Here is an 8,972-nt window from a genome sequence, read left to right as displayed (position 1 = left end):
ATCTATGGACAGCTAATTTTCGACAAAGGAGCCAAAAACATACAATGGAGAAAGGAAAGTCTCTTCAACAAATGGTTTTGGGAAAACTGGACAGCCACATGCAAAAAAATGAAAGTAGATCATTATCTTACACCATACCCAAAAATTAACTCAAAATGGATTAAAGACTTGAATGTAAGATCTGAAATCATGAAATTTCTAGAAGAAAACATAGGAAGTACGCTCTTCAACATTGGTGTCAGCAACATATTTTCAAGCACCATGTCGGACCAGGCAAGAGAAACAATAGAAAAAATAAATGGAGCTACATCAAACTGAAAACCTCTGCACAGCAAAGGAAACCATCAACAAAATGAAAAGACAACCTAACAATTGGGAGAAGATATTTGCAAACCATATATCTGATAAGGAGTTAATCTCCAAAATATATAAAGAACCCATACATCTCAACAACAAGAAAACTAACAACCCAATTAAAAAATGGGCAAAAGACCTGAACAGACATCTCTCCAAAGAAGATACAAGCATTTCACAGAAGAGTAACCACGAAGGGCTAAAAAAATCTTTTAAAAGAGATGTTCAGGCCCATTAGTAATTACAGAAATGTACCTTAAGATATTTATGTACTGTAAGATATCACTTCATGACTACCAGATGGGCAAAGATTAAAGTCTGAGCATACCAAGGGCCAGTAAGGATGTGAAGCAATAGGAATACGCATAGGCCATTGATGGAAGTGTAAATGGGTACACTCACTTTGAGGAAAAATTACTATACCTACCTGTCTTAAGACCCTGAGATTCCATTCCACACTTGAGGGAAAGAGTCTTGCACATGCTCACCAAGAGTAACCTCATTCTCATAACCAAAATGGGGGGTGGGGAGGAGAGTGGGGATCTAAATCTCCATGAAGGGAGAACGGATCTACAAACTGTGGTCTGTTCATACATTGTAATGCTATAGAGCTATGCTGTCCAATACTGTCATTAGCCACAAATGCCTTTGAGCACTTGAAATGCGCCTAGTTCTAAATGAAATGTGCTAACTGTAAAATACACACTAGATTTAGATTTAGTACGAAAAAAGATAATGTAAAACATCTTAATCTCATAATACCAAAATGATAGTATTTTGGATTTATTGGATTAAATAAAGTATATTAAAATCAACTTCATAAGCTTTTTTTTTATTTAATTGGCTTCCAAAAATTTTCAAATTCCGTTTGTTTCTACTTGACAGTACTGCAACAAAAAGAGACGGACTACAAAGACAAGCAACAAAACAGAAGCATCTTCCATGCTCTTTTGATCAGGAGCAGCAAAACCCAAAGGAGTAGCTAGTATATACATATACTATATACACATACATACACATATATAAAAGCCTAAAGCAGAAAAAATTAAGCCATACTGTTCCCGAAAGTTTACAAGCCCAATCAACAAATAAGACTAGTGGTCGAGAAAACCACGAAGTGAACTGCAAATTTTAGTACCACTTCCATCGTTCACGGTCAGTCAGTTTATAACCTGTGCTGGTGAAAATAACCGGTGAAGTTTCCGGATAACTCGTTTTACACATTGCTTTCTTTCACAGGTAAAAAAAACCTGAAAGCATAAGCAACACAACATAACACCAAAAAAAAACTATAACCATTCTGTTTTTTAACCAACATAAGACAGCCTTGCAAACACAAGGCCTCAAAAAATTAGTTTATGACTCAGAGTTGTTCCTCTCCACGGAAATCTTTAGTAAAAGGCGAAAGATTTATACGATCTGAAGAGAAACCAGAGTATACTTTTTGAATTTGTAACTCAAAGCTCGGGTAAAAGAAACTCCTATTTCACTGATGGTGGCTAGCTGACAGCAAGATCCGGTGTCTGAATAAAAATTTTCAGACTACTATATAAATAAAAGTTTAAATTCAGCAAATATAAGTGGAATAAAATTTTACATTTTGCCATTTTAAACTTGTACTGGCTGCAGTGCATTGTGGGTATGCAAATAAAGCGAGTCACCACCCTTTCGATTCGGGAAATATCTTAGTATTCAGAGGGTGCCTCCGCGTCCCCATTAGGGGGCCAAGCGGAGGCTTGGCTGAGTGGGAACTAAACGCCGCCAAGATCGGGATAAAAACTCGTTTCATGTGTTTTTTGTATTTCTACATCTGAGTTTGATTTCTTTTAAATAAAGACTTTGCTATTAAATTGAAAATGAGGGGCTGGCCCGGTGGCTTAGCGGTTAAGTTCCCCGGGGCCCCTTCAGTGGGCAGTTCAGATCCTGGGAGCGATACACACACCGCTCTTCAAGCCGCGCTCTGGCAGGGTCCCACACAGAGAGACTAGAAGGATGTACAACTATGACATACAACTATCTTCTGGGGCTTTGGGGAGAAAAAAGGAGGAAGATTAGCAACAGATGTTAGCTCAGGACCAATCTTCCTAAAAAATAAATAAATAAAATTTAAAAAATTGAACACGAAAAAACTACCAAAGTGATTGACACAAAATTCAGGACGGTGGTTCCTCCCTTCCATGAGAAATGAGAAGTGTGTCTGGGGAGAGGCACACAAGGGTTTAAAAAGTTTGATAATTTCCGTTTTCTTAAGGTGAGTAGTGGCCCTACCCGTGTTTTGTTTGTTTGCTGTGTTTTTATTTGTTTTTTAATGGTGTACCTCCGGGATATACACTCTTGAATATTTTGCGTTTTTGTCTGCTGTTTGAGAAAAATTCCTGGCAATGTCCTGTTTAAAATCAGAGCTTGCGCGCTCAGTGTCAGGTGTCCTGCCCCCACCCTCCACTGTTGGGGATGAAATCTTGTATTCTCGTTTCAACCGTCGTGCCTTTGCTTTTAAAATGTGTGTTCTCTCCTCTGCAGCGCTCAGCTGCCGGCTCCGACCAGCCTACACGGACTCCTTCCTAGCAACTGTGGTAACCCAACAACCTTGGGAAAGGAAACTGCAGCTTTTTTTGTTTTCTGGTTTGTTTTTTCCTAGCTGCTTGTGTAAACATTCCGCTTCCAAACTTGGAAGCTTCTCTGAACTGGCACGTTTGTTTTTCATTTTGCTGGTTCTTTTGCTGACAAGTCAATCGTATTTGACATATACTTGATCTAAATTTGTCTAATACGTTTTAAAAACAGCTTTGTTAGATATAATTCACTTGCCATACAATTCACCCATTTAAAGTGTACAATTCAATGGTTTTTAGTATATTCACAGAGTTGTCCAATCATCACCACAATCTAATTTTAGAACATTTTCATCACCCCCAAAAGAAAATGTACCCCTTAGCAGTTACTCTGCATCCCCCCATCCCCTAGTCTCTGCCAACCACTAACCCAGTTTCTGTCCCTAAACTGCCTTTTCTGGACATTTCATACAAATGGAAGCATATAACCTTTTGTGACTGGCTTCTTTCACTTAGCATAATGTTTGCCATCATCCACACATGCATTTGGTTTGATACTCCTTTGCATTCTTGCACTGTTTCATAATGTAACGGGAAGTTAGAGACCCGTGGAGATAGAAAGTTCCCACCCTGTGGCGATAGCTACACCTCACTGATCTTGGCCAGGGGCTAAAGTGCCAAGGGAACAGGAAAAAGCTGCTCTCTTAACACTTTGACCTCTTTCCCCAATGGGACTTGGAAGAGAGGCATTCATCTTCTGGACTTTGCTCTGCTTTACTCTGGAAGAGTCCTGGGCAGCTTTCACTGGTTAGAGAACCACGAGGAAGTTCAGCTTTTGTTTTCAGCCACTCCAGGCTACATAGAGTCATGGAGTTTCCAGGAATTCTGAATCCAAAGCACAGACCCACCTCTCATTGTAAATGTGGGGTTTGAGAGGTCAGCTACAGTTTCATTGATATGGTGTGGCTGACAGTTCCATTTCTGGCAACAAGTCACACTGATATTTAATACAAGAAATAACCAAAAAATACAAAACATAAAAACCTGTGTTGGGATTTTTGATTGACACTGCTTTGAATTTATAGATTAAATTGGGAAGAATGTCCCATCTTATGACATTGAGTCTACCATTCTATGACTTCCAGTTATATTTTTCATTTATTTAAATCTTTTCGTTTATTTACATCCTTCAAAGCTATATAATTGACTCTGTAGTGGTCTTTTAAAAAAATTATTTACACCTAATATCCTAGGAGTATTTTTTGCTGTTATAAATGATAGATTTTTGAAACCAAAATTTTAATTGATTATTATAATTCAAGCAACTTACTATTTGTCTAAAAATGCAATTTATTTTTGTGTTAGTCTTATATCCAACAACCTTGCTGAACTATAGCTTTAATTCTAAAGGGTTATCTAAATTAGTCCTGTCCAATGGAAATATAATGTAAGCCAAACACATAACTTCAAATTTCCTAGTAGCCACATTAATAAAATAAAATAAACAGGTAAAATTAATTATATTTTATTTATTTAAGTAATATATTTTATTTAATCCAAAATATTATACAAATATATAATCAATATAAAAATTATTAATGAGATGTTTTACTTTTTTATTTTTCATACATAGTCTTCAAAATCCAGTGTGTATTTTATAACACAGTATATCTCAATTCAGATTGGTCACATTTCAAATGCTCAATAGCCACGTGTGGCCAGTGGCTACCGTACTGGACACTGCAGTTCTAGATCCTTTAGGATCTTCTATGAAAATAATCATATTGACTGAGAATAATGATAATTTTGTTTTTCTTTTTCCAGTCCTCGTACCTTTCTCTCTCTCTCTCTCTTTTCTTGTTTTACTTTGCTGGCAAGGACTTGTAGTGCAAAACCCACTGGAAGTGTTGATACTTATTGGTTGTTCTTGTCTTCTTTTTGACTCTAAAGGGAAAGTTTACAGCATTTTCTGTTACATGTGGTGTGTGCTAGAGGTTTTTGGTTGGTATTTTTCGTTAGATTAGGCAGATTCCCTTCTATTTCTAGTATAATAAGATAGATAAATATTGAATGGGTATTTGAGTTTATCAAATGCGTTTTATGCATTCATAGGATTATTATCAAATGATTTTGCTGTAGTCTCTTCAGTGGGGATCTACATTAAGAGATTAATGTTAAATCATCCTTGCCTCTTCTTGTAGATTGTTCTCTGGTTTCTATTTGTTGTGGCCAGATCCCAGGGGCCACACCTACAAGAGACAGGTCTGAGCATAGGGACACCTAACCCTTTCAAATTTTGCAGTGGAGAGACACTCTGCCTGTAGCCAAGGTGGACTAGGCCTCTAGGTCTCAGCTCTTGTTTCCGGGTTTACCTTCTTTCTGGGACTCCTTGCTCATTTCTGCTGCAGCCTCTGTGCTGGCCACCAGGAGGTGCTGCTTCCCTTTAGTGTTCAGTTCCAGCCGCCAGGCCCGCCCGCTAAAGTCAAGGAGTCCAAGCGAGCCAGCCCTGACGGTCTGTCTATCGGTTCAAGTTTGGCGCGCTCCGCTTCAGTGGCCGGGATTCCCTGTCAGTAGCCATGCTGTGGCAGCGCCTCACGTAGACAAACTTACAATTATACACAACTATGTACTGGGGCTTTGGCGGGGTAGTGGGGAGAAAAAAAAAGCAGGAAGATTGGCAACAGATGTTAGCTTAGGGCAAATCTTCCCCTGTGCCGGGGGCGGGGGGGGGGGGGGGGGGGATGCACAGGATGACTACCTTGTGCATTATAAATATTGATAGTCCAAGCTGTTATATCACTTTAAAATGTAATCAGTGGAAGGTAAATACCCAAGAGATCTGATACCCGCCATCATAATTTTCTAAAAAGTTAAAAAATTTTACATAATTCCTGTTTTTCTTGAACTTGTTTTTCCATTTCCATTTCTTCAAGAATTTAAAACAAATATAATATTTTTTACACCTGAAAGTGTTTTGATTACTCAATTATATTTCTCTGACAAAATAAGTATAGTAGTTGAATTTTAAAACTTTTCCCACATCCTTTGAATTTAAAATCCTATGCATTCATATTTTTCTTCTGGATTGACTTATCATTACAATTAGTAGTAGTAGACACTTGATAATAGAACATAAATATATTGTAATAGTACATATTTTGATAATTATTACACATAAAAGTGTCATTTTATTGGAACTTTATCTCCTAATTAGATGGATGCATATTACTTATTGCTACAGGAGATAAGGTTTAGTTCCAATGCTTTTTTTTTCACTTTTATAGCTGTAACCTAAGAAACCTTGTTCCCATAAATCAGTAGATGGAAACAGTTCCAAGAATGTCACTCACTACCATATAATGAACTATCAGGTGACAACTGGATTAAGTCCTCCTTAAATTCTGCTGAAAGAAAAGATTTGGAAATCTTAATTTACAAAAGAATTTGTTGTCCAGATTTATTCACTTTCTCAAAATGGATGCAAATATTGTAAACTGACACTTGTTGGGAGCCCTGAAGGTTTTTACATCCTCCAGCATTGCACTTGGGTAAGGTTTAAGGTGGAAGACAGAAAAACTTTTATTTTGTTAAATGAGAGAAGGGCAATCGGTGAAAGGGAGGCGGGAAAGGAGTCCTCAGTAGATCTCCCAAAGTCAAACGCACACTCTGGCCACCTCTCCTTTACGCCCAGGCCCAGCCCAGCCTCCCTGTGGAAGTGAGGTGGTTCAGTACTTCCTGCTTTGGTGTGGTGGATTTGGGGAGCTTCTTGGCTGAGGTTAACAGTGATGAAAATGATTGTGTTCTGTGCTGTGCAAAATGGCAGCCACTACTCCCACATGACTATTGAGCACTTGAAATGTGACTAGTGCATCTGAAAAACTGAATTTTTTATTTTGTTTAATTTTAATTAAGTGTAAATAGTCAATATGGCTCATGGCTACCATATTCGACAATGAAGAGCTAGGGATTCAGCAATGTCCTGGCTTGGTTTTCCACTTGACCAAGAGACTGGACTGTTGGGTTTTCTCTCATGGAGGAGAGGGGATGGGAGTCTAGTCCCTTCTTTTCTGTGGTTGGGTGAAAGGTTTCCTCCTCCCTAGCCCCCACCCTCATCATCTCCCCCTCCTCCATACTCTAGTACAGAGGACCCCAAAGGCGAATATTGAGACATCTGGAGCAAAATCTTAAAGCAAGGTGAAATATTCTTGGGGCTGAAAGGCAGCATGGATGGTGGTCCCAGATCCACCCCTCCAACCGTGTGACCCCCACCTGAGCATCCATTTCCCCTGGGTTTAAATGAATCTTTTTGTCCTGGCTGTCAGCCTTGGAGGGAAACAACCCAAGAAGGAGAAAGAGGGCAGAAGTTATTGTCCAAGGAGCTGCAAGCAAATTGAGCCTGCAGGTGGGGACAAAAACAGTCTAGGGTGCTCTGCGTCCATGAATGGTAAAGAGAACACATAGAGTGGCTTCTCACATGGGGTGGTTATGAGGATGAAAAGGTAGTACAGGTGAGATAAAGGTGGCTGTGATGGTTAATTTCATGTGTCAACGTGACTGGGCTAAGGGATACCCAGATGGCTGGTAAATCATTATTTCTGGTCGTGTCTGTGAGGGCACTTCTGGAAGAGATTAGACCTTGAATCAGTACAGTGAGTAAAAAGATCACCCTCACCAACGTGGTGAGCATCCTTCAATCCATGGAGGGCCCAAATAGAACAAAAAGGCAGAGGAAGGGCAAATTTACTCTCTGCTTGAGCTGGAACTTCCATCTCCTCCTGTCCTTGGACTTTGACACTCCTGATTCTTGGGCCTTGGACGGGGACCTGAAATGTTACCAGCGCACTGGGTTCTTGTCCCCCCAGGATAGAAATCAAGAGACAACAAATGGGAGGAGAAAAGTAAAAGTTTGTTAGGTTGTGCACAAGGGAGGCACAAGGGAGCCAGTGTGGAAAGGAAAGGGCAGGTGACCGGCTGGTTAGGGAGTGGGATTGCAGGGCTTTTTATTAGGCAAAGGCTGGGGGGGAGTGCCTTGTCATGGCATGTAGAGGCGGGGTTTTTCTTGCACTTATGCTGTTGTTCGACATGCCACCACATGTGTTGCATGTATCATTAGCATGCTAGCTCTCCACCCTGGGTGTGATTTTTGCTATGGTAATGGGCAAAGGTCACCTTCAGTCAACTCCTGGGTGCTAGAGCGCATGCGTAAACCCAGGAACGTCCCAAGGCTTCGGAATGTGGATCTCAGTGGTCTCTATCTGATTCTCCTAGCTTTGCAGATTGGTCAGGGGCCTTATTTTGTTAGGTCAGGGGCCTTGCTGAGGACCGTATCTCCTTAGGCTGGTTCCTGTCTCAACACTATTGGCTCTCCCGGTTCTCAGGTCTTCAGGTTTGGGCTGGAACTATACCACTGGCTTTCCTGGGCCTCCAACTTGCAGACAGCAGATCATAGGAGCTCTCAGCCTCTAAGATTGTGTAAGCCAATCCCTCATAATAAATCTCTTTCTATATATCTCTATATATCCTATTGGTTCTGTTTCTCTGGAGAACCCTAATACAGTGGCCCTCCTGCTATATTCTCTGAGGAAGGAAGGAAGAGGGAAAAAAGAAAGAAAAGCAAGAAAATAATTACCAGGGAAAGTCAGGTTAGTGCCTCGCTCTGTGGGCTAGAAAAGACATTGCAGTGAGGAAGTGTAAGTGAGCATAAGTGAAGCCATCTTGTTACACTAAATGGCCCCAGTCCTTCCTCTGTGTGACTACTGGCTGCTCTGCACGTACTCCAAAAAATTCACGTGCTCTCCTGATTTATGGCCTCTGCTTACGTATGTACTCCCCAATAGCTTGATAAATTAAAAACTTTGTTCTATGAGTTTCTTTCCAGGCACAGGCTGACCACAGGTGGGAGACAGACCTACAAGGTATCCATCACAGCTGACAGAAGAATGGAATAACGTAATGCCGGGAGCCGGTCATGCCTGGAGACCAACATCCCTGGACCCCCTCCTTACTGCCCGTTTTCCCTATATAACTGCCTCAAGATTCTGTAATCTTTGAAGATGAGTTTTTGAG

General features: G+C 40.4%; 1 non-coding gene across 1 annotated transcript; it reads right to left on the bottom strand.

The window, feature by feature from the left end:
- Positions 1–1,677: 1,677 nt before the first annotated feature.
- LOC131406607 (U5 spliceosomal RNA) lies at positions 1,678–1,793 on the bottom strand. The gene has a single exon (XR_009220242.1). It is a non-coding gene; the product is annotated as a U5 spliceosomal RNA (small nuclear RNA).
- Positions 1,794–8,972: the final 7,179 nt, after the last annotated feature.

The sequence above is a fragment of the Diceros bicornis genome, chromosome 5 (genome assembly GCF_020826845.1).
Source record: "Diceros bicornis minor isolate mBicDic1 chromosome 5, mDicBic1.mat.cur, whole genome shotgun sequence".
In the NCBI taxonomy this organism is placed as follows: domain Eukaryota; kingdom Metazoa; phylum Chordata; class Mammalia; order Perissodactyla; family Rhinocerotidae; genus Diceros; species Diceros bicornis.
This window is presented reverse-complemented; position numbering and strand designations above follow the sequence as displayed.